This window comes from Pristis pectinata, chromosome 5 (genome assembly GCF_009764475.1).
Source record: "Pristis pectinata isolate sPriPec2 chromosome 5, sPriPec2.1.pri, whole genome shotgun sequence".
Lineage (NCBI taxonomy): Eukaryota > Metazoa > Chordata > Chondrichthyes > Rhinopristiformes > Pristidae > Pristis > Pristis pectinata.
The window spans coordinates 4513860-4537356 of NC_067409.1; the positions used below are offsets into that span (position 1 = coordinate 4513860).

A 23497-nucleotide genomic window follows, 5' to 3' on the forward strand; every position below is an offset into this window, starting at 1 on the left:
GGTCAACGAGCAGTGTTGTGACAGAGACCATTGCTTCAGTGTTTACAGGGGAGTGATTGAAAAGGACATCAAGATTGCTGCCTCTGGATAACATACTAACATTTGGTGGAGGTTAGTCCAAATGTTTATGGGGAAAAGTGAAGGACCTTAAAAGTGCACAGGATTGATAGGGTGGTAAATAAGGCGTGTAGCAAATGTGCCTTCATTACTCAAGGCACTGAGTTCAAGAGCCAGGAAGTTATGTTACATCTTTATAAAACTCTGGTTAGGCCACGTTTAGAGTATTGCGTTCAATTCTAGTTGCCTTGTTACACGAAGTATGTGGAAGGTTTGGAGAGGGTGCAGAGGAAGGTTTACCAGGATGCTGCCTGGTTTGGAGGACGTGCTCTGAGGAGAGGTTGGACAAGCTGGGGCTGTTTTCTCTGGAGCGTCGGAGGCTGAGAGGAGACTTGATAGAAGTTTATAAAATTATGTGGGGCATAGATAGAGTAGACAGCTGGTATCTTTTTCTCAGGACTGAAATATCTAATACTAGAGGGCGTGTATTTAAGGTGAGACGGGGCAAGTACAAAGGAGTTGTGCGAGGCAGGTTTTTTTACACAGAGAGTGGTGGGTGCCTGGAACACACTGCCAGGGGTGGGGGGAGAGGCAGATAGCATAGGGGCATGTAAGAGACTCTTAGATAGGCACATGGATATGCAGAGAAGGGAGGGATATGGTCATGTGTGGGGAAGAGGGGTTAGATTAATTAGGAGTATTGATTTAATTAGTTCGGCATAACATTGCGGGCCGAAGGGCCTGTCCTGTGTTGCACTGTTCTATGTTCTATGATCGGCATTGTCATTGCAAAGGGAATATTCTGTCCAACTGACCTGCAGGATCCCATCATCATGGCTGATCATTAAATGGATATGGAGACTGGATAACTGGCTGTGATTGGCTAATTGGCAACTTGCCCCTGGTGTAGGCGAGGGATAGAGTCTGGGGGGATTTGGTGGGAATGAGGGTAGAATTAAATGGGTTAAGGTAGGACTAGTGTAAAGATGGGAATTTGATGGTCAGCACAGATTTGGTGGGCTGAAGGGCCTGGTCTGTGGTGTATCTCTCATTGACTCAACGTGATTAATAAGTGTACCATCAGTTTTAGAGCTCAGATTGAATTACAATTGGAACCAGCAACTCTTTCACTCAGGGAAGGTTTGAATTTGGAGACCAGTTCAAAACAAATTCAGTAGGTCGTTCCTGGGAGCATTGTCCATTAGCACGTTGGTAAAGAAGTTGAATCTGTAGTCTTTGGAGTTTGGAGGAATCAGGGACGATCTTATTGGAACATATAAAATTCTAAGGGAGGTTTACAGGGTAGATGTCAAGATGTTTCCACTGGATGGAGAGCGTCGAACAAGGGAACACAGCTACAAGGAGAAGTTGGTGAACACCAGAGACTGCAGATGCTGAAATCTGGAGCCACAAACAATCTGCCGGAGGAACTCAGCGGGTCGAGCAGCATCTGTGGGGGGAGAGGAATTGTCGACATTTCGGCTCAAGACCCTGCATCAGGACTGAGAGTCGAGGTGGTGGGGGGGGGGGCGGGGGGGGTGGTGGCCGGTATAGAGGGGAGGTGGCCAATACTAAGAGGAGAAGGGGAGTAGTGGGACAGGAGTCCGAGGCAATTGGTGGACAGAGGAGGGGCGTAAGATGGTGCCGGGTAGAGGAGGGGAGCGGGGCTGGAGTTGGGAGACAAAGAGGCAGGTGAACGAGAGGTGGAGGCAGACAGCAGAGAGAGGAAAAATATTGAAAGGCAGGGTGGAGTGAGGTGGGAGGAGGGGAGGCTGAAGATAGGAGACAGCTGCTGGGAGTGGTTGGTGAGGCTCTGGAATTTTCTACCCCAGGAGCTAGATCACTGGGGGTAGTTAGAGGAGGTAGGTACATTGCTGAGAGATTGGGGTGTCGAGGACAGTGTGGAGCTGGCACAGGAGGAATTAAGGCCAGAGGCAGATCAGCCACGATCATGTGGGAGCACAGGGCTTGCTCCAAAGGCCTTGCAGCCAGTGGTCTGGTCACTGGACGGCCTCCCCCATTGTAAGAGCAGGCCACTTGGACCCCTATGCCCACCCCGCCATGAAGTACCCCAATCAGTGTTCTTGTTCTCGAGACTCACTGTCAGAGGCATCGGAAATGGTGTAACTGGAGAGATCTGAATCATCCAAGGGTTGAGGCACCAGCGGTAATATCTGGTCACTTCCATCTCCAGATTGTTGCACTGTGAATATAGAGAACAGACATCCTTAGTCAGCGTTTACACATCAAACCCCTGCCCATAGAAAATGCTGTCAGCGCACATCCACCTGTACCACGGAACTGGACAATGATTCCACATTCAAAATCTTCCATTAGCCATCCAGCTTAGACTGGGAAGCCATGAACACAACACTCCAGGTATGGTCTCACCAGAGGTCCAGGTAATTACAGCAAGATGTCTCTACTCTTGTATTCAAGTCATAGAGAGAGTCATACAGTATGGAAACAGGCCATTCGGCCCGTCATGTCTACGTTAACCACCGGGCACCCATTTGTGTGCAGAGTCATAGTCAGAGAATCCTTGTCTATAGCTGCCTGGTTTAGAGAGTATGCATTATGAGGAGAGACTAAGGGAGCTCGGGCTTTACTCTTTGGAGAGAAGGAGGATGAGAGGAGACATGATAGAGGTGTACAAAATATTAAGAGGAACAGATAGAGTGGACAGCCAGCACCTCTTTCCCAGGGCACCAATGCTCAATACAAGAGGGCATGGCTTTAAGGTAATGGGCGGGAAGTTCAAGGGAGATATCAGAGGGAGGTTTTTTACCCAGAGAGTGGTTGGGGCATGGAATGTGCTGCATGGGGTGGTGGTGGAGGCAGGTACATTGGTCAAGTTCAAGAGATTACTGGATAAGCATATGGAGGAATTTAAAATAGAGGGATATGTGGGAGGAAGGGGTTAGATAGTCTTTGGTGAGGTTTAAAGTTTAGCACAACACTGTAGGCTGAAAGGCCTGTATTATGCTGTACTGTTCCTACATTTTATGTTCTATAGGTATAGAATCCTCTAATATGGAATCCTCTTCAATACATGCGGTCATAGAATCATCTTACAGTAAAGGCCAACATATTCACAGTACCCATGGGATCCACGGTGACCACTAGGATTCAGAACTGACTTGCCCATAAAAGATGGTGGGTCTTATTCTACCTGGAAGTCCATGACCAGTGGTGCTCCGCAGGGATCCGCACTGGGACCTCTGCTGTTTGCAATAAATGTAAAAGGCCTGGATGGATGGGTTGGTAAGTTTGCTGATGACACAAAGATTGGTGGTGTTGTGGGTAGTTTAGAAGGTTGCCAAAGGATCCAGCGGGATATAGATCAGTTGCAGATATGGGCAGAGAAACGGCAGGTGGAGTTTAATCCGGCCGTGTGTGAGGTATCACACTTTGGGAGATCAAATGTAAAGGGACAGTACACAGTTAATGGCAGGACCCTTAACAGTGTTGATGGATCTTGGGCTCCAAGTTCACAGCTCCCTGAAAGTGGCTGCACAGGTTGATATGGTGGTGAAGAAGGCGCCTGGCACACTTGCCTTCATTAGCGAAGGCATTGAGTTTAAGAGTCAGGAAGTTATGATGCAGTTTTATAAAACTCTGGTTAGGCAGAGTACTGCATTCAGTTCTGGTCACCCCATTACAAGAAGGATGTGGAGGCTTTGGAGAGGGTGCAGAAGATATTTACCAGGATACCGCCTGGATTAGAGGTCATGTGACATAAGGAGAGGTTGGACAAACTTGGGTTGTTTCCTCTGGAGTGGCAGAGGCTGATAAAAGTTAATAAAATTATGAGAGCCATTGATAGAATATGCATCTTTTTCCCAGGGTCAAAATGTCTAATACTAGAGGGTATGACTTAAGATGAGAGGGGGTAAGTACAAAGGAGATGTGTGGGGCAATTTTTTACACAGAGAGTGGTGGGTGCCTGGAATGTGCTGCCTGGGGTGGTGGCATGACATAATTTTATAAACTTCCACCGGGTCTCCCCTCAGCCTCCGACGCTCCAGAGAAAACACTCCAAATTTATCCAACCTGTCCTTATAGCTAATACTCTCTAATCCAGGCAGCATCCTGGTGAACCTCTCCTGCACCCTCTCCAAAGCCTCCACATCCTTCCTATAATGGGGCGACCAGAACCGAACGCAGTAATCCAGATGCGGCCTAACCAGAGTCTTATAAAGCTGCAACATAACTTGCTGACTCTTGAACTCAGTGCCTTGACTAATAAAAGCAAGCATGCCATACGCCTTCTCTACCGCCCTATCAACCTGTGCAGACACTTTCAGGGAGCTATGGACATGGACCCCAAGATCCCTCCGTACATCAACACTATTGAGGATCTTGCCATACTGTCCCTTTACATTTGATCCCACAGAGTGCAACACCTCGCAAAACCTCAAGATCCCTCCAGATCTCCCCACTGCCCAGCAGAAGCCTTGTCCAGCCTGAAACATCCTGATGAGCGCCAGTGCCTTTGTTGACTCACGAGGATAGCTTCCAGAACTTGCAGAAGAGTCCGAATCATCGGAATCTTGTTGAGGCACCAGAGGTAACAGCCCGTCATTTCCATCATCGGCATCTTGTCCTGTGGAAGGAGGAAGAACTAAAGTCTTCATTCACCAGTTGCTCATTACTAAATCAAACAAGTGCGCAAACTAAAGTTTTTAACAATGTATTCGTTTGTTGAGCTTCGTCCACTTCCGGCAAGGCCGATGCCTATGGCCCATCCCAACTTCCTTTTTGAGAAGGTGCTAGCCAGTTGCCTCCTTGAACCTCTCCAGTTCTTCTGGTAAAGATGTCCCCACAGGGCTGCTGGGGAGGAAGTTCCAAGGAATTTGGAAAGGTTTAGAAGGTTATGGGCCAAACGCTGGCAAATGGGACCAGCTTGGATGGGGCATCTATAAATTAAAATAGAACGGGTCAGGTTCTGGGTATCCTGTGGCAGGTGACTCACCTCCCTATATCTCATAGCCTGTCCACCATCTACAGGACACAATCAGGAGTGTGGTGGAACACCCTCCACCTGCCTGGGTGAGTGCAGTTCCAACGGCACCCACAAAGTTTGACACCATCTTAATACGAAGGAGTGTACATCCACCCTAAACCTTCTTCCTCTCCATCATGGTGGCTGCAACTTGTGTCATCTACAAAAGTCACCAAAGTTACTCATCCGATCTATTCCCACAATGGTAAATTGGTTTATTATTGTCACATGTACCGAGGTACAGTGAAAAACTTTGCTGCCCATACAGATCGTTTCATCACGACGGTGCATCGAGGCAGTACAAGGGAAAAAAAATAACAAAATGAAGAATATAGTGTTACAGTTACAGAGAAAGTGCAGTGCAGGCAGACAATAAGGTGCAAGGGCCATAACGAGGTAGATTGTGAGGTCAAGAGTCCATATCGTTCTTGGTATTCAAGAAAACAGCGGGTTAGAAGCTGTCCTTGAGCCTGGTGGTACGCGCTTTCAGGCTTTTGAATCTTCTGCCGGATGGGAGAGGGGAGGAGAGAGAATGTCTGGGGTGGGTGGGGTCTTTTATTATGATGTCTTTGATCTAAATCTTTGATTTAGATGTCAGGGGTAAGTTTTTTACTCAGAGAGCGGTGAGTGTGTGGAATGGGCTGCCGGCAACGGTGGTGGAGGCAGATACGATAGGGTCTTTCAAGAGACTGTTAGATAGGTACATGGAGCTGAGTAAAATAGAGGGCTGTGGGTAAGCCTAGTAATTTCTAGGGTAGGGACATGTTCGGCACAGCTTTGTGGGCCGAAGGGCCTGAATTGTGCTGTAGTTTTTCTATGTTCTATGTTCTATTATATTGGCTGCTTTACCGAGGCAGCAAGAAGTGTAGACAGAGCCCGAGGAGGGGAGGCTGGTTTCGTGATGTGCTGGGCTGCGTCTACAACTCCCTGCAGTGCTTCCCAAAACCATGACCTCCACCATCAGGAATTTGGGTACACAGGACACTACCACCTTCGAGTTCCCCTCTATGTCACACACCAGCCCGATTTGGAAATGTATCAAAGAATCATAGAGTCATATAACATATAAAAGGCCCTTCAGTGCACTGAGCCTGTGCTAGCCATCAAGCACCCATCCACACTAATCCTATTTTGTTCTCCCCATATTCCCTACAATTCCCCACCCCATCCTATCATTGACCGGCACAAATGGAGCAATTTACGGTGGTCAGTTCACCTACTAACCCACACATTTCCGGAGGAAGCCCATGCAGTCACAGGGAGAAAATGGAAAGTCCCCACCGACAGCACTGGGCATCATAAGGCCCTTCAGCCCACCCAGTGGGTGCTGACCATCAAGTTACCATTTTTACACTCTTCCTTTGTTCTTTCCCACACTCCCGTCAACATTTCCCCTCACTTCCCGCTCACTTGCACACTAGAAGCAGTTTACAGCAGCCAATTAACCCACCAACCCACACGTCTGGGAGGTGGGAGGAGACCAGGGCACCTGGAGGTAACCCACACAGTGGCAGGGAGTTGGTGCAAACTCCACACAGGAAGCACCAGAGGTCAGGATTGAACTAGGGTCACTGATCCACCCCTGCCTTTCCAGATGGACATAAGTCCTACCTCTTAGGATTCTCTCTGATAACTTCCCTACCACTGAGGTAAGGCTCACCAGCCTGTAGTTACCTGTATAATCCCTGCTGCCCTTCTTAAATAGAGGAACATTAGACATACTCCAGTCTTCTGGCACCTCAACAGTGGCTAATGAAGATGCAACAATCTCCGTCAGAGCCTGGTGCCCTGGGATAGATCTCATCTGGCTATGGGGATTTATCCACCCTTATCAGTCTCACGATATCCGACATCTCCTCCTTCTTAATACTGACCTGCTCCAGATTGTCCACACACCCCTCCCTGATTTCACTATCCTCCACGTTCTCCTTGGTCAATACAGCTGAGGGGTATTCAGTTAGGAATCCACCTCCCATCCCCTGAATCCACGCACAGATTATGCCCTAAGGGGAGCCACTCCCTCTTGCTCCTGATGTAGAATGCCTTGTGCTTTTCTCCCTAATCTTACTTGCCAAGAATATTTCATGGCCCAAGTTTGCCCTCCTAATTTCCCTCTTAAGTTCTCTCCTACACACTCTATATTCTCCAAGAGATTCCCTTGACCCTCATTGCCTATACCTGTCATATATTTCCTTTTTTTCCCTGATCAAACCTTTGTCATCCAAGGTTCCCTAATCTTTCCATCTTGATCTTTCACTCTGTAGTGGTGGAACATGTTGAAGACACATTGGTACACGTTGATCCTGAACCCATACTAACTCCCTTTTAAAAGAACCCACTTGTCAGATGTCATTTTACCCAGGGGTATCTGCTCCCAATCTACTTCCACCAGGTCCTGACTTACACTATTGAATCAGCCTTCCCCCAAATCAAGACCTTAACTTGAGGACCAATGTTACCTCTTTCCAAAACTACGTTGAATATTGGTCACTTGTCCCAAAGTGTTCCTCCACCAACACTTCTCCCAATTTCATTTCCTAAGATAACGTTGAGCACCCCACATCTTTAGGAAGACTCTTTAAGTACTGTATCAAAATTTTTCCTAGATGCACTGAACAAATTCCGCCCCATCTAGTTCAGAGTTCATAGAGTTATCAGCATAGAAAGAGACCCTTTGGCCCAACTGGTCCATGCCGACCAAGATGCCCCATCCGTTTGGCCCATAACCTTCTAAACGTTTCCAATCCATCTACCTGTCCAACTGTCTTTTAAAAGTTGTTATTCTACCTGCCTCAACCACTTCCTCTGGCAGCTAGTTCCACAAACATACCACCCTCTGTGTAAAAAAAATGCCCTCAAGTTCCTATTAAATCTTTCCCCTCTCACCTTAAACCTACGCCCTCTAGTTCTTGATTCTCCAACCCTGGGAAAAAGACTGTACGCATTCACCCTATCTATGCCCCTCATGATTTTATACACCTCCATAAAATCTCCTCCCAGTCTTCTACCATCCAAGGAATAAAGTCCCATCCTGTCCAACCTCTCCCTGTAACTCAGTCAATATAACTAAGCCCCATGCACTAAGGTAATCCCGGTCAATACTGGGAAAGTTAAAATACTCCACTTCTATAACCCTCTTGCTTTTACACCTTTCTGCGATCTGCTTACATATCTGTTCCTCCGATTCCCACTGATAATTGGGAGGCCGATAGTATAACCCTAGCAGTGTGATCACCTCGCTCTGATTCCGACATTCTACCCATATGGTCCCATTAGACAATCCCTCCAGGATATTGGTATTGGGATTGGTTTATTATTGTCACTTGTACCGAGGTACAGTGAAAAACTTGTCTTGCATACCGATCGTACAGATCAATTCATTACACAGTGCAGTTACATTGGGTTAGTACAGAGTGCATTGATGTAGTACAGGTAAGAACAATAACAGTACAGAGTAAAGTGTCGCCAGGACTGTAAGAAGATTTAAAGGAACATTATTAGTGATAGTTAGTGACATAGAATTTAAATTTAAAAGTGTAGAATTATCATATTAAGGGTAATGAGTAGATCTGTAGAGAGCAGCTTGCAACGTGTCGCCACGCTCCGGCTCTGTCTCGCTTTCATCTCTAAATACTGCTGTTATGTTCTCCCAAATAAGTAGTGTGACTCCCCTCCTCTTTTGCACCCCTTCTGTCATTTCTGAAACTTCTATACACCAGAACATTAGAACATAGGACAGTACAGCACAGAACAGGCCCTTCGGCCCACAATGTTCTGCCGACAGAGCTATTGCTTCCTGCCTACAGAATGCCCATATCCCTCTATTTTCCTCTCATTCATGTGCCCATCCAAGACCCTCTTAAAAGCCCCTAATGAATTTGCCTCCACCACCCTATCAGGCAACGCATTCCAGGCATCCACCACTCTCTCAGTAAAAAACGTACCCCTCACGTCTGTTCTGAACCTACCCCCTCTCACCTTAAATGCATGCCCTCTGGTATTGGATCGCTCAATAATGGGAAAAAGATATTGCTTGTCCACCCTATCTATGCCCCTCATCATTTTATACACCTCCATTGAGCTGCCATTCCTGTCTTACCTCAACCAGCAATAACATCACCGTTGCAATTGCTGATCCATTCTCTGGGCTCATCTGTCTTACCTGTGTTTAACGTTATGAAGCAAAATTTAGCACTGAACCACAGAGGCCAGATTGGTATTGGTATTGGTTTATTATTGTCACTTGTACCGAGCTACAGTGAAAAACTTGTCTTGCATACCAATCGTACAGGTCAATTCATTACACAGTGCAGTTACATTGAGTTAGTACAGAGTGCATTGATGTAGTACAGGTAAAAATGATAACAGTACAGAGTAAAGTGTCACAGCTACAGAGAAAGTGCAGTGCAATAAGGTGCAAGGTCACAACAAGGTGGATCATGAGGTCAGAGTCCATCTCATCATATAAGGTAACTGTTCAATAGTCTTATAAGCAGGGAATTGCAGGCAGTTCCGCCTGGAATGGATGGCACATCCCCACAGAAGTGGCACCATGAAGGCAGAGGTTAGCACGGAGTCTTTAGTCGCTGACAGTTGATGATTACATGCTGAATTGAGTGCTCACAAGCTTCAGCAGACAAGTGCAAAGTTGTAGCTGTTCCCCATCAGTGACAGTGGGAATCCATGCAAACAGCCTGCACAGGGTTGATGTGGTGAAGAGAGGCGACGTCCACTGATTTCAATGAAGCCGAGCACAGAGAGGGAGTCAGGTCTTCACACTTTCAGATGGAGAGGGCTGGGGAGACCTCTACGTCAGTGAGACCCAGCACAGAATAGGCCGCAGCTTAGCCGACCACTCGCTCCGTCCACCCTGGCCTTCAGGAGCTCCCGCTTGCCGGCCATTTTAATTCCCCTCCCCATTCCCACACCGACCCGTCTGTCCTCGGCCTCCTCCACTGCCAGGGTGAGGCAAAATGAAAACTGGAGGAACAGCACCTCATATTCCCCCAAGGGTCGTCTAACAACCCGACGGCATGGACACTGAACTCTCCTGCTTCAGGTAACCTGCTCCCCCTCTGACCTTCCTCTCTCCTTCTGATCCACCCAGGCTCTGTCACACACACACACTCTTCTTTCCAACCTCCCCCCACTCCTCCAAAACCCAATTTCTTTCCCCTCCTCCATCTGCCCGTCACCCACACACTCCTCCCACTGGGCGCCCTCCCCCCACAGTTCCCATCTGCCCTCCCCACCTCCCTTATTTGGTTCCTCTTCACTTCGCTGTATTCCCCGTATGGGTTAGTAAGTTTGCAGATGACACGAAGGTTGGTGGTGTTGTGGATGGTGTAGAAGGTTGCTGTCAGTTACAACAGGATATTGATAGGATGCAGACCTGGGCTGAGAAGTGGCAGATGGAGTTCAACCCGGAAAAGTGTGAAGTGATTCACTTTGGGAGATCGAATTTGAAGGCAGAATACAAGGTTAATGGCAGGACTCTCAGCAGTGTGGAGGAACAGAGGGATCTTGGGGTCCACGTCCATAGATCCCTCAAGGTTGCCGCACAGGTCGATGGGGTTGTTAAGAAGGCGTATGATGTGTTGGCCTTCATTAGTCGGGTTATTGAGTTCAAGAGCCACAAGGTGATGTTGCAGCTCTAAAGAACTCAGGTTAGACCACACCTGAGTATTGTGTTCAGTTCTGATCACCTCATCAAAGGAAGGATGTGGAAGCTTTAGAGACGGTGCAGAGGAGATTTACCAGGATGCTGCCTGGATTGGAGAGCATGTCTTATGAGGATAGGTTGAGTGAGCTAGGGCTTTTCTCTTTGGAGAGAAGGAGGATGAGAGGAGACCTGATAGAGGTGTACAAGATGATAAGGGGCATAGATCGAGTGGACAGTCAGAGACTTTTTTCAAGGACAACAATGGCTAACACGAGGGGACATAATTTTAAGGTGATTGGAGGAAGATATAAGGGGGATGTCAGGGGTAAGTTCTCTACACAGAGTGGTGGGTGCGTGGAACGCACTGCCGGCAGAGGTTGTGGGGGCAGATACATTAGGGACATTGAAGAGACTCTTAGATAGACACATGAATGATAGAGAAATGGTGGGGGGGGGGGGGCTATGTGGGAGGGAATGGTTAGATAGATCTTAGAGCAGGATAAAATGTCGGCACAACATTGTGGGCCGAAGGGCCTGTGCTGTGCTGTAGTGTTCTATGTTCTATGTTCATCTTTTTTTGTCAGATCCCATCATCTGCAGCCCTTTTTGCCTCCACCTCTCACCTCCCAGCCTCTGTCGCTACCTCCACCCTTCCCTCCCCCACCTGACTCCACCTACCAACCAACCCCTCCTCACCTGGATCCACCTGTCACCTGCCAGGCCTCGCTCCACCTCCTCCCCTCCACCGCTTTCTACTGGCTGTCTCCCCTCTACTCTTTCAGTCCACAGTCCAAACGTCGACTGCCCATTTCCCTCCACGGATGTTGCCTGACCCACTGAGTTTCTCCAGCAGCTCATTTTTTGCTTCAGATTGCGGCGCCTGCAGTCGCTTGTGTCTCCTAATGATCTCATCTGCACTGCCCGGCAGGAAGAAGTTCCTATGCACCTCAGTTTGAAGTGACTGCTGCTTATCTTGTAACTGTGTCACCTCATTCGAGACTCCCCCACATGGAAACTTCTCAATGTCCATCCTTTCATACCTCCTAGGAATCCTATACAATTCCAAGGAGGTTCTTCTAAACTCCAAAGGTGCATTTTATAGAAGGAACCATGGAGGCACAAGGGCTTTGCTCTTCCATTCATTGACTTACTTGTCATGAGATGTTTAAAAATTGCCACAGAACCATTTCAGGTTTCCTCCACTGATACCTATCTGCAAAGATTCCTCAGCAGAGGCAAACCTGAGTAAATTGTGCTGTGGTATGAGTTGATTCTCACCCAATGGGACTCAATTCCCATTCTGGAACATTCCAGCGTGTTTTGCTGACTTACCTGGCCAGGATCCAGTGTCGAACAGGGTACTAAGGTGAAGTGAGTCTGAATCATCGCCATCCTGACCAAGGTACTGGGGGTTTGCAGCTCCCATCCCCTGTGTCGGTACTATCAATGGAAAGGAAGGAGAGAAATTCTCAGCCAACGTCCAGGAATTCATAAGTCATAGAAACATAGAAAACCTGCAGCATAATACAGGCTCTTCGGCCCACAAAGCTGTGCCGAACATGTCCCTACCTTAGAAATTACTAGGCTTACTCATAGCCCTCTATTTTTCTAAGCTCCATGTACCCATCCAAAAGTGTCTTAAAAGACCCTATTGAATCAGCCTCTACCACCGTTTCCAGCAGCCCATTCCATGCACTCACCACTCTCTGAGTAAAAAACTTACCCCTGACATCTCCTCTGTACCTACTCCCCAGCACCTTAAACCTGTGTCCTCTTGTGGAAACCATTTCAGCCCTGGGGAAAAGCCTCTGACTATCCACACGATCAATGCCTCTTATCATCTTGTACACCTCTATCAGGTCCCCCCTCATCCTCCATCGCTCCAAGGAGAAAAGGCCGAGTTCACTCAACCTTTCTTCATAAGGCATAAATCCAACAAATGAAAAGACCCTTGTGCATCTACATAACGCCTTTACTGTTGTCCACAGTCCCCTCCGCCATCAGATTTCTGAACAGTCCATGAACACTACTTTGTTATTCCTTTTTTCCTTTCACTATTTATGTGTTTATGTTGTAACTTAGAGTAACTTGGCATCTTTGCACTGTACTGCTGCCTCAGAACAACAAATTTCACGACATATAAGTCAGATAATAAACCTGATTCGGATTCTGATTCTGATCGAACAACATTTTAGAATGATCCAATTGTGCAGGAGATACAAGGAGGAGCGGGTCAGGTGTCCTGGGTACGCTCCGTCCAGCAATAAGACCCGGCGGATCTGATCGCTTTATCTCCACTTACCTGCCCGCTCCCCATGGCCCCCGATTCTTCACATATCTCTGTCCAACACTCAGCTCTCGTGGGGGAAGGGGGAGAAGTCCAAAGGTTCAACCCTCGGAGAAAAGAAACTCCCCCTCCGTTCAGTCGAGAGCAATTGCTGACACTAGCCAGGTCCAGAATTTCCCATCTAGAGGAAGCATCATTTCACCCTGCCCAGCTCCCTCACGATCTTGGATGTAAGGAGTTTGTACATTCTCCCTGTGTCTGCTTGGGTTTCCTCCGGGTGCTCCGGTTTCCTCCCACATTCCAAAGACGTACAGGTTAGGAAGTTGTGGGCGTGCTATGTCGGTGCCGGAAGTGTGGCGACACTTGCGGGCTGCCCCCAGAACACCCGACGCAAAAGGTGTATTTCACTGTGTGCTTCGATGTACATGTGACTAATAAAGAAATCTTATCTTATCTTATCAAGATTACTTCCCATCCTTCTAAGCTTCAGAGCACAATCCAGCCTCCATAGTCTTCCCTCATGGTCGTAGGGTCGTAGAGTCACACGGCAACTGGTCCATGCTGACCAAGATGCCCATCAAAGCCAGTCCCATTTCCCCATGTTTGGTCCATATCCCTCTGAACCTTTCCTATCCATGGACATGTCCAAGTATCTTTTAAATGTTGTTATCGTTCCTGCCTCGACTACTTCCTCTGGCAGCTCGTTCCATATATGCACCACCCTCTGTGTGAATTATTTGCCCCTCAGGTCCCTTTTAAATCTTTCCACTCTCACCTTAACCCTTTGCCCTCCAGTTTTTTGATTCCCCAACCCTGGGAAAAAGACTGTGTGCATTCACTTGATCTATTCCCCTCATGATTTTATACACCTCTATAAAGTCACCCCCCAGCCTCCTAAACACCAATGAATAAAGTCCTAGCCTGTCCAACCTCTCCCTATAACTCAGGCCCTCGAGTCCTGGCAACATTCTTGTAAATCTTCTTTGGACTCTTTCCAGTTTAATGACACCTTTTCTATAACAGGGTGACCAAAACTGTACAGTACTCCAGGTGCAGCCTCAACAACATCTCGTACAACTGAAAAATAACATCCCACCTCCTGTACTCAGTGCCCTGACCGATGAAGGCCAGCGTGCCAAACGCCTTCTTCACCACCCAGTCAGCTAATTCCTTCATCCCAGAATTCAGCCCGGTCAGTCTTTTCTGCGTGAGCTGCAAAAGAGGAGTGTACGCCACAGAAGTATAGTTGTTGTCTGACTTGCTTGAGTCTTCCTAACTATCCATCAAGACCATGGCTGACTTTTTACCTCAGCTCCGATCTCTCTGCACTGGAAATCTATCCCTGCCTCAATGACTGAGCCACCGGCCTTACATGGTAGAGAATTCCAAAGATTCACCACCCTCTTGTGTGAAGAAATGTCTCCCCATCTCAGACCTTAACGACCTACCCCTTAGACTAAGACTGTGACCCCCAGTTCACGACTTTGAACCAGGGGCAACCTTCCCCAAGATCCAGTCTGTCAACCAACAGGAATTTTATGAGATCTCCTCTCCTCCTCCGAAACTCTTGGAATACAGGCCCAGTCTACTCAATCTCTGCCACTGGAACCTGTCCAGTCAATCTTTGCTGCGCTCCTGCAATGGCGAATCCATCATTTTATGGGTTTGGAGACCAAATCCGTGCACATTATTCCAAGGACAATCTCACCAAGGTCCTATGTATTTACTCCTGTATTCGAATCCTCTTATATTAAAGGCTAAGATGCTATTTGCTTTCCGATATGGCCACTGCAAATTGGCCTTCAGTGACTAGTGTACAATGACACCTAATTTCCTTTGAACATCAACGTTAACCAGTCACTCTCCATTTAACAAATACCCGTTTTTGCTGTTTTACGGATCAAAGTGGCTAACTTCACTTTTTTCCATTTGATATTACCACAAGATACATGGAATAACAATGCTGTGGCCATTACAGAGACTTGGCCGTCACGAGGGCAGGAATGGCTGCTTGATGTTCCGGGGTTTAGGTGTTTCGAAAGGAACAGGGAGGGAAGTAAAAGATGGGAGGAGTGGCCTTGCTAATCAGGGACAGTATCACAGCTGCAGAAAGGGAGGACGTCGTGGAGGGATCATCGACTGACTCAGTGTGGGTAGAAGTCAGAAACAGGAAGGGAGCGATCACTCTATTGGGAGTATTCCATAGGCCCCCAGTAGCCACCAGGACACCAAGGAGCAGATGAGTAGGCAGATTTTGGAAAGGTGCAAAAATAACAGGGTTGTTGCCATGGGTGACTTCAACTTCCCTAATATTGATTGGCACCTCCTTAGTGCAAAAGGTTTAGATGGGGCAGAGTTTGTAAGGCATGTCCGGGAAGGATTGGTCAGTATGTGGACAGGCCGACCTGAGGAGAGGCCATACTGGATCTAGTACTAGGCAATGAACCTGGTCAGGTGACAGACTCAGTGGGCGAGCATTTTGGAGATAGTCACCACAACTCCCTGACCTTTAGCATAGCCATGGACAGGGATAGGAGCAGACGATATGGGAAAGTTTTTAATTGGGGCAGGCTAATTACGACAGTATTAGGCAGGAACTTGGGAGTGTAAATTGGGAAGTTGTTCTCAGGGGAATGCACAGCAGAAATGTGGAGGTTGTTTAAGGACCACATGCATGGGGTTCTGGATAGATTTGTCCCACTGAGGCAGGGAAAGGATGGTCGGGACCATGGTTGACAAGAGAGGTGGAACATTTAGTCGAGAGGAAGAGGAAGACATACTTAAGGTTTAGGAAGCAAAAACCCAGACAGGGCTCTTGAGAGTTATAAGGTAGCCAGGAAGGAGCTTAAGAAGGGACTTAGGAGAGCTAGAAGGGGACATGAGGCGGCCTTGGCGAGTAGGATTAAGGAAAACCCCAAGGCGTTCTACATGTATGTGAAGAACAGGAGGATGACTAGTGTGAGGGTAGGACCACTCGGGGATAAAGAAGGAAACATGTGCCTGGAGGTGGACAAGGTACAGGAGGAGGTCCTTAATGAATCCTTTGCTTCAGTGTTCACCAGGCAGCGGGACTTTGACTAATGTGAGGTCAGCATAGAACAGGCTAATGTGCTGGAGCATTTGAAGGTTAAGAAAGAGGTAGTGTTGGAGCTTCTGAAAAATATTAGGTTAGATAAGTCCCTGGGTCCAGATGGGATATATTCCAGATTACTATGGGAAGTGAGGGAAGAGATACCTGGGGCATTGACGATGATCTTTGTGCCCTCCCTGGCCACAGGAGTGGTACCAGAGGATTGGAGGATGGCAAATGTTGTTCTGTTGTTCAAGAAAGGTAATAGGGATAATCCTGGGAATTATAGACCAGTGAGTCTTATGTCAGTGGTGGGTAAACTATCAGGAGACGATTCTTAGACACAGGATTTATGAGCATTTGGAGAAGCATAGTCTTATTTGGAATAGTCAGCATGGCTTTGTGAGGGGCAGGTCGTGCCTCACGACCCAATTGAGTTTTTCGAGGAGTCCACAAGACAAATTGATGAGGGTAGAGCAGTGGATGTGGAGTATATGGACTTTAGTAAGGTGTTTGACAAGGTTCCCCATGGTAGGCTCATCCAGAAAGTCATGAGGCATAGGATCCATGGAGATTTGGTTGCGTGGATTCAGAATTGGCTTGCCCATAGAAGGCAGAGGGTGGTAGTAGATGGAGCATATTCTACCTGGAGGTCGGTGACCAGTGGTGTTCCGCAGGGATCTGTTCTGGGACCCCTGCTCTTTGTGATTTTTATAAATGACTTGGATGAGGAAGTGGAAGGGTGGGTTAGTAAGTTTGCAGATGACGTGAAGACTGGTGGTGTTGTGGATAGTGTAGAAGATTGTCGTAGGTTACAACAAGATATAGACAGGATGCAGAGTTGGGCGGAGAAGTGGCAGATGGAGTTCAATCCAGAGACGTGTGAAGTGATACACTTCGGAAGATCGAACTTGAAGGTCGAGTACAAGGTTAATGGCAGGACTCTTAGCAGTGTGGAGGAAAAGAGGAACCTTGGGGTCCAAGTACATAGATCCCTCAAAGTTGCCGTGCAAGTTGATAAGGTGGTTAAGGCAGCATATGGTGTGCTGGCCTTTGTTAGCCAGGGGATTGAGTTCAAGAGCCGTGAGGTGATGTTGCAGCTCTATAGATCTCTGGTTAGACCACACTTGGAGTATTGTGTTCAGTTCTGGTCGCCTCATTATAGGAAGGATGTGGAAGCTTTAGAGAGGGTGCAGAGGAGATTTACCAGGATGCTGCCTGGATTAGAGAACATGTCTTATGAGGAAAGATTGAGCAAGCTGGGGCTTTTCTCTTTGGAATGATGGAGGATGAGAGGCCACTTGATAGAGGTGTATAAGATTGAGAGGCATAGATAGAGTGGACAGCCAGCACCTTTTTCCCAGGGCAGCAATGGCCAACACCAGAGGAAATCCATTTAAGGTCAGAGGAGGAAAGTTCAGGGGAGACGTCAGAGGTAAGTTCTTTACACAGAGAGTGGTGGGTGCCTGGAACACACTGCCGGGCGTGGTGGTAGAGGCTGATACAAAAGGGACATTTAAAAGACTCTTAGATAGGCACATGGATGTAAGAAAAATAGAAGGTTATGGGCTGTGCAGGAGGGAAGGGTCAGATTGATAGTGGGGAAAGTTTATATTGGTCAGTACAACATTGTGGGCCGAAGGGCCTGTACTGTGCTGTACTCTTCTATGTTCTATGATACTCCCCTTGTCCAATCACTCCGCTTGTCTCCCCTTGAAACCCCTTTACATTCTCACTAGTCATGATCCCACCTAGTTTAGTATCATCAGCAAACTTATAAATATGACATTTATCTCCACACTTTGTTTTCTATCTGCCCAATTCTAAATTCATGTCTGTATATTTCCCCCAGTTCTGGCTGTTTGAACCTTGTTGAACAACTTCCCGTTTGGGACTTTATTGAAAATCTTCTGAAAATCCAAATCCAAGGAGAATAACCTCAGCTGAGAGTCAGACGCTCATGGATTCATCTGGCACAGAGAGAAGTCCCTTGGCCCACCATGTCCATGTCGATCATCAGGTAGCTATCTACATCAATCCCGTTTTACAGCACTTGCTCCATAGCTTCTATGTCTTGGCAATTCAAGTACTCGTCAGATACGTCTCAAAATGTTATGGGTGTCTCTGTCCTTACCCCCTTCCTTGTACCTGAAATACTCCGTCCCAAGCAACACCCTTCTGAATCTCCCTTGTACCTTCTCCATTGCAATCACATCCATCCCGTAGGATGTCAACTAATACTCCAGCTAACCAATGTTTTCTAAGGTTGTACCCTAATCTCCCTGTTCATATGTTCTACGCCTTGGCGAACTGAAGGCCAGTATCCCCTACGCCTTCTTCACTACCTCATCTACCTGTGTTTCCACCTTCAGGGATTCGTGGACCAGTACACCAAGGTCGCTCTGTTCCTCAGTGCTCCCTGGGGCCCTGTCATTCATAGTGCATATCCTCGTCCCATTAGTGCATCATCTCACACCTGTCTGGATTAAATTCCACTTACTATTGTTCTGCCCATTTTACCAACTGATCAATATCATCCTGAAACCTGTGACTATCCTCCTCACAAACAATACCTCGTACATTCAAATCATATGTAATAGATGGGTTAATACCCAATTCCTGTGGGTATTAATTACAACAAACCAACAGCAATCATTTCTCAGAATAGATTTAAGGGCATAATTTTAAGGTGATTGGAGGATTGATGTCAGGGGTAGGTTTTTTTACACAGACAGTGGTGGGTGCGTGGAACGCACTGCCGGCAGAGGTTGTGGGGGCAGATACATTAGGGACATTTAGGAGACTTTTAGATAGACACATGAATGACAGAGAAATGGAGGGCTATGTGGGAAGGAAGGGTTAGACAGATCTTAGAGCAGGATAAAATGTCGGCACAACATTGTGAGCCGAAGGGCCTGTACTGTGCTGTAATGTTCTAAGTCCTATGTTCTAGATTTCTTTCTTAAATTCCAGATTTGCACCAAATTCTCGGTTCCACAGCTGCCACGATGGGAATTGAATTTGTGTCTATAGTTTCTGAGTGTAGGCTTTTGGGTCAGTGAGCTGGTAAGTTAACACTGCACCATCACCATCTCCTCCTGTGTGGGACTGCACAAAGCTTTAACTTGCTGAAAGTGGTTGGATCAAGAACGTGCTGCCTACGGGGGCAGTGGAAGCAGTACACGTCCAACATTTAAGATAAGGTTTCTTTAGCAGTCGCATGTGCATCGAAACACACAGTGAAATGAATCTTTTGCATAGGGTGTTCTGGAGGCAGCCCGCAAGTGTCGCCACACTTCCAGCGCCAACATAGCATGCCCACAACTTCCTAACCCGTACGCCTTTGGAAGATGGGAGGAAACCGGAGCACCCGGAGGAAACCCACGCAGACACAGGGAGAACGTACAAACTCCTTACGGACAGTGGCGGGAATTGAACCCGGGTCACTGGCGCTGTAATAGAGTTACGCTAACCGCTAAAATACCATGCCTGCCATCTAGACATGAATTTGAATCACCAACACACTGCAGCAACTCACCAAGACTCCTCAGACAGCACCTTCCAAACCCACCACCTCCACCAGCAAAAGTACCAAGTGGTGGAACACCATCAGCTGGACGTTGCCCTCTGAGCCACACACCATCCCAACCTGGAAATAAGTCGCTGTTCCTTCACTGTCGCTGGGTCAAAATCCTGGAACTCCCTCCTTGACAGTGTGGTGGGTGCACCCACACCTCAGGGACTGCAGCGGTTTCAAGAAGGCAGCTCACCACCACCCTCTCAAGGGCAACTATGGATGGGCAATTCAATGCTGGCTCAGCCTGGGATGCCCACACCCCTTGAATGAATAACAAAAAGAAAATTGAAGGCTATGGACCCAATGGGGGTAAATGGGATTCGTATAGATGGGGGCTATGCTTGGTGTGAACGTGATGGGCCTGGTTCTGTGCTGTATGACTGTAAGTCTGTGAGTCTGTGATAATGGAAGCAGAGCCTTTGAATAATTTTACAGGAGAGAGAGATAGTTTCTTGATAACATAGAACATAGAACAGTACAGCACAATACAGGCCCTTCGGTCCACAGTGTTATGCCGACCTTTAAACTTCATCTAAGATTATCTAACCCCTTCCTCCCACATATCCCTCTATTTTAAATTCCTCCATATGCTTATCTAGCAATCTCTTGAACTTGATCAATGTACCTGCCTCCACCACCGCCCCAGGCAGCGCATTCCATACACCAACCACTCTCTGGGTAAAAAACCTTCCTCTGATATCTCCCTTGAACTTCCCACCCATTACTTTAAAGCCATGCCCTCTTGTATTGAGCATTGGTGCCCTGGGAAAGAGGCGCTGGCTGTCCACGCTATCTATTCCTCTTAATATGTTGTGCACCTCTATTATGTCTCCCCTCATCCTCCTTCTCTCCAAAGAGTAAAGCCCGAGCTCCCTTAGTCTCTCCTCATAATCCATACTCTCTAAACCAGGCAGCATCCTGGTAAATCTCCTCTGCACCCTTTCCAATGCTTCCACATTATAGACCAGAACTGGACACAGTACTCTAAGTGTGGTCTAACCAGAGTTCTGTAAAGCTGCATCATTACCTCATGGCTCTTAAACTCGATCCCTGGACTTATGAAAGCTAACACCCCATAAGCTTTCTTAACTACCCTATCCACCTGTGAGGCAACTTTCAGTGATCTGTGGATATGGACCCCCAGATCCCTCTGCTCCTCCACACTGCCCAGAATCCTGCCATTAACCTTATACTCCACCTTGGAGTTTGTCCTTCCAAAGTGTACCACCTCACACTTCTCCGGATTGAACTCCATCTGCCGCTTCTCAGCCCAGCTCTGCATCCCATCAATGTCCCTCTGCAATCTTCGACAATCCTCTACAATAAGCCAGAAGCTGATTGGTAAACGAGAACACGGAGTTGAGATTACAATCAAATCATCTTATTAAATGGCAGAGCAGTCTTGGGGGTGTGAGTGACCCAGCCCTGCTGCCAGTTCATATGTCCGTACATCTTTACCTGGTTTAGAACCGATGGGCATTGTTTCTGTGGACTCACCAAAATTTGCTGCTGTTGCTCTGTTTCTTCTGGGGACGAAACGGCATGTGCCTCCTAAATAAAAAAACAAAGGCTGTATTTATACGGCACCTTTCACATCACACCAAAAACATTTTTACACAGCAAATAAATTAGCTTCGGAAGTGTGGCCTCTATTTTAATGTAGGAAACAGCCCAGCCAATTTACACATTGATGAAATGGCGCAGGGATGTAGGGAGGTTGCTATAATGGTTGAAATACTTAATCAATCAGTTTATTTGAGGCTGAGAGCGAGTACAAATGCAATACTGAAAAGGTATTTGGACAGGTTCATGGATAGGAAAGGCTTAGAGGGACTTGGGCCAAATGCAGGCAAATGGGACTAGCTCAGGGAGGCACCTTGGTCCGTATGGACGAGTTGGGCTGAATGGCCTGTTTCCGGGCTGTGTGACTCTATTTATAGATCTATCAGTAATTGAGGAATATAGAGATAGTGTAGGAAAGTGGAATTGACAGAGAGAAGTTCCAAGGATCTGACTAAGTGGGCTGTCCTGTCCCACTCCTGTTCCTATCTTTAATGCCTTTGTGTAATCGGGAGATGTGGTGAAAAAACAAAAGCAGACACGAGGTGACTGTACTCTGGTCTGGTCACAAAGAAACAAAGGTTAAACTACAGGAAGCTTTTTATGTCCCCATGAAACATGCATTGGTTTATTATTGTCACTTGTACCGAGCTACAGTGAAAAACTTGTCTTGCATACCGTTCGTACAGGTCAATTCATTACACAGTGCAGATACATTGAGTTAGTACAGAGTCCATTGATGTAGTACAGGTAAAAACAATAACAGTACAGAGTAAAGTGTCACAGCTACAGAGAAAGTGCAGTGCAATAAGGTGCAAGGTCACAACAAGGTAGGTTGTGAGGTCAGAGTCCGTCTCATTGTATAAGGGAACCGTTCAATAGTCTTATCGCCGTGGGGTAGAAGCTGTCCTTGAGCCTGGTGGTACGTGCCCTCAGGCTCCTGTATCTTCTACCCGATGGGAGAGGAGAGAAGAAGATGTTGTGTCTTGCTGGAAAGTAAGTGTAAAGTGCCAAGGGTTTGGGCAAAGCCAGGGATCCACCCCTTCATTCCAACACCGACTGTCCCGATCACCATCCACCATCTGAAGGCTCTTGTCCGAGCTTCTATTACAGCTCATTCTAAACCAGCCTGCGTCTGGGAACCGCACTGGTGCATTGGATTTTGGCCTGCAGGCTGGTGTGTTCTGACGCCTGGTTAACTTGCTGCCAGCCAATCTCCATCTACTGTCGTCACTGCTGGGAGTGATTAGAGGAGCGTTCGAGGTCAGCCTTCTATCTCCATTCAGGCACCATCCTGGGGGAACGGCAGCGGTTCCTCACTGTGTCCTCTCTCTCTTCGCCAGTAACCTCCGCTACCGGTTAGACCCTCGTCACTCATGGCGAGTCGCTCTAGTTTAACACTGGGCCATATGAGCTCCATGTCTATAGCCTCCTCCACTGAAAGTAACCGCCTTCCACCAGCCAAAGGAGAACCTTGGCCATGAGAGGAAAGTACAGAGGAAAGTCACACACTGAGCTAAAAGATCAGGCGGGAGGGGTTGAAAGGACTACTCCTGTTTCTAATTCTTAGAATAATGCTGTGGGTTGCATCCGTAGAAGATAAACTGCAGAGAAAGGCACATAGATGATAGATGCCAAGGGTACACAGAAGGACAATTCGAGTCATAGTTATAGAGTTATAGTTGTTCTAGCTATAGAGTTATTGACAATTAGCTGATATTCACTTGGACATATAACAATAATTTGGCTTTGCACTCAACAGTTGTGGCCATGTGGACACTGAAAAAGCCAGAGGGGAGACGTAAGATGGCACCGGAGCATGGCGACTCGTTGCAAGCTGCTCTCTACAAATCTACTCATTACCCTTACTATAATCATTCTGCACTTTTAAATTTAAACTCTACCGGTACTACATCAATGCATTTTGTACAACCCAATGTAACTGCACTGTGTAATGAATTGACCTGTACAATCAGTATGCAAGACAAGTTTTTCACTGTACCTCGGTACAAGTGACAATAATAAACCAATACCAATACCAATAATCTGTGAATTGAAGAACAGTTGTTTGCTGTACTTTTATTCACTCAAGGAATGTGAGCATTGCTTGAAAGGAAGATTTCTTTATTAGTCACATGTACATCGAAACACACAGTGAAATGCATCTTTTGCATAGAGTGTTCTGGGGGCAGCCCGCAAGTGTCGCCACGCTTCCGGCGCCAACATAGCATGCCCACAACTTCCTAACCCGTACACCTTTGGAATGTGGGAGGAAACCG

General features: G+C 47.2%; 1 long non-coding RNA gene across 2 annotated transcripts; it reads left to right on the forward strand.

Annotated features, from left to right (window-relative positions):
- Positions 1-43: 43 nt before the first annotated feature.
- Positions 44-23239, forward strand: LOC127570221 (uncharacterized). 2 transcript variants are annotated; one of them, XR_007956322.1, is made up of 5 exons: positions 59-111; positions 2252-2436; positions 3074-3321; positions 17934-18101; positions 22981-23239. It is a non-coding gene; the product is annotated as an uncharacterized LOC127570221 (long non-coding RNA). The 2 variants fall into 2 exon arrangements; XR_007956321.1 differs by lacking the exons at positions 2252-2436; positions 3074-3321 and having other exon boundaries at positions 44-111.
- Positions 23240-23497: the final 258 nt, after the last annotated feature.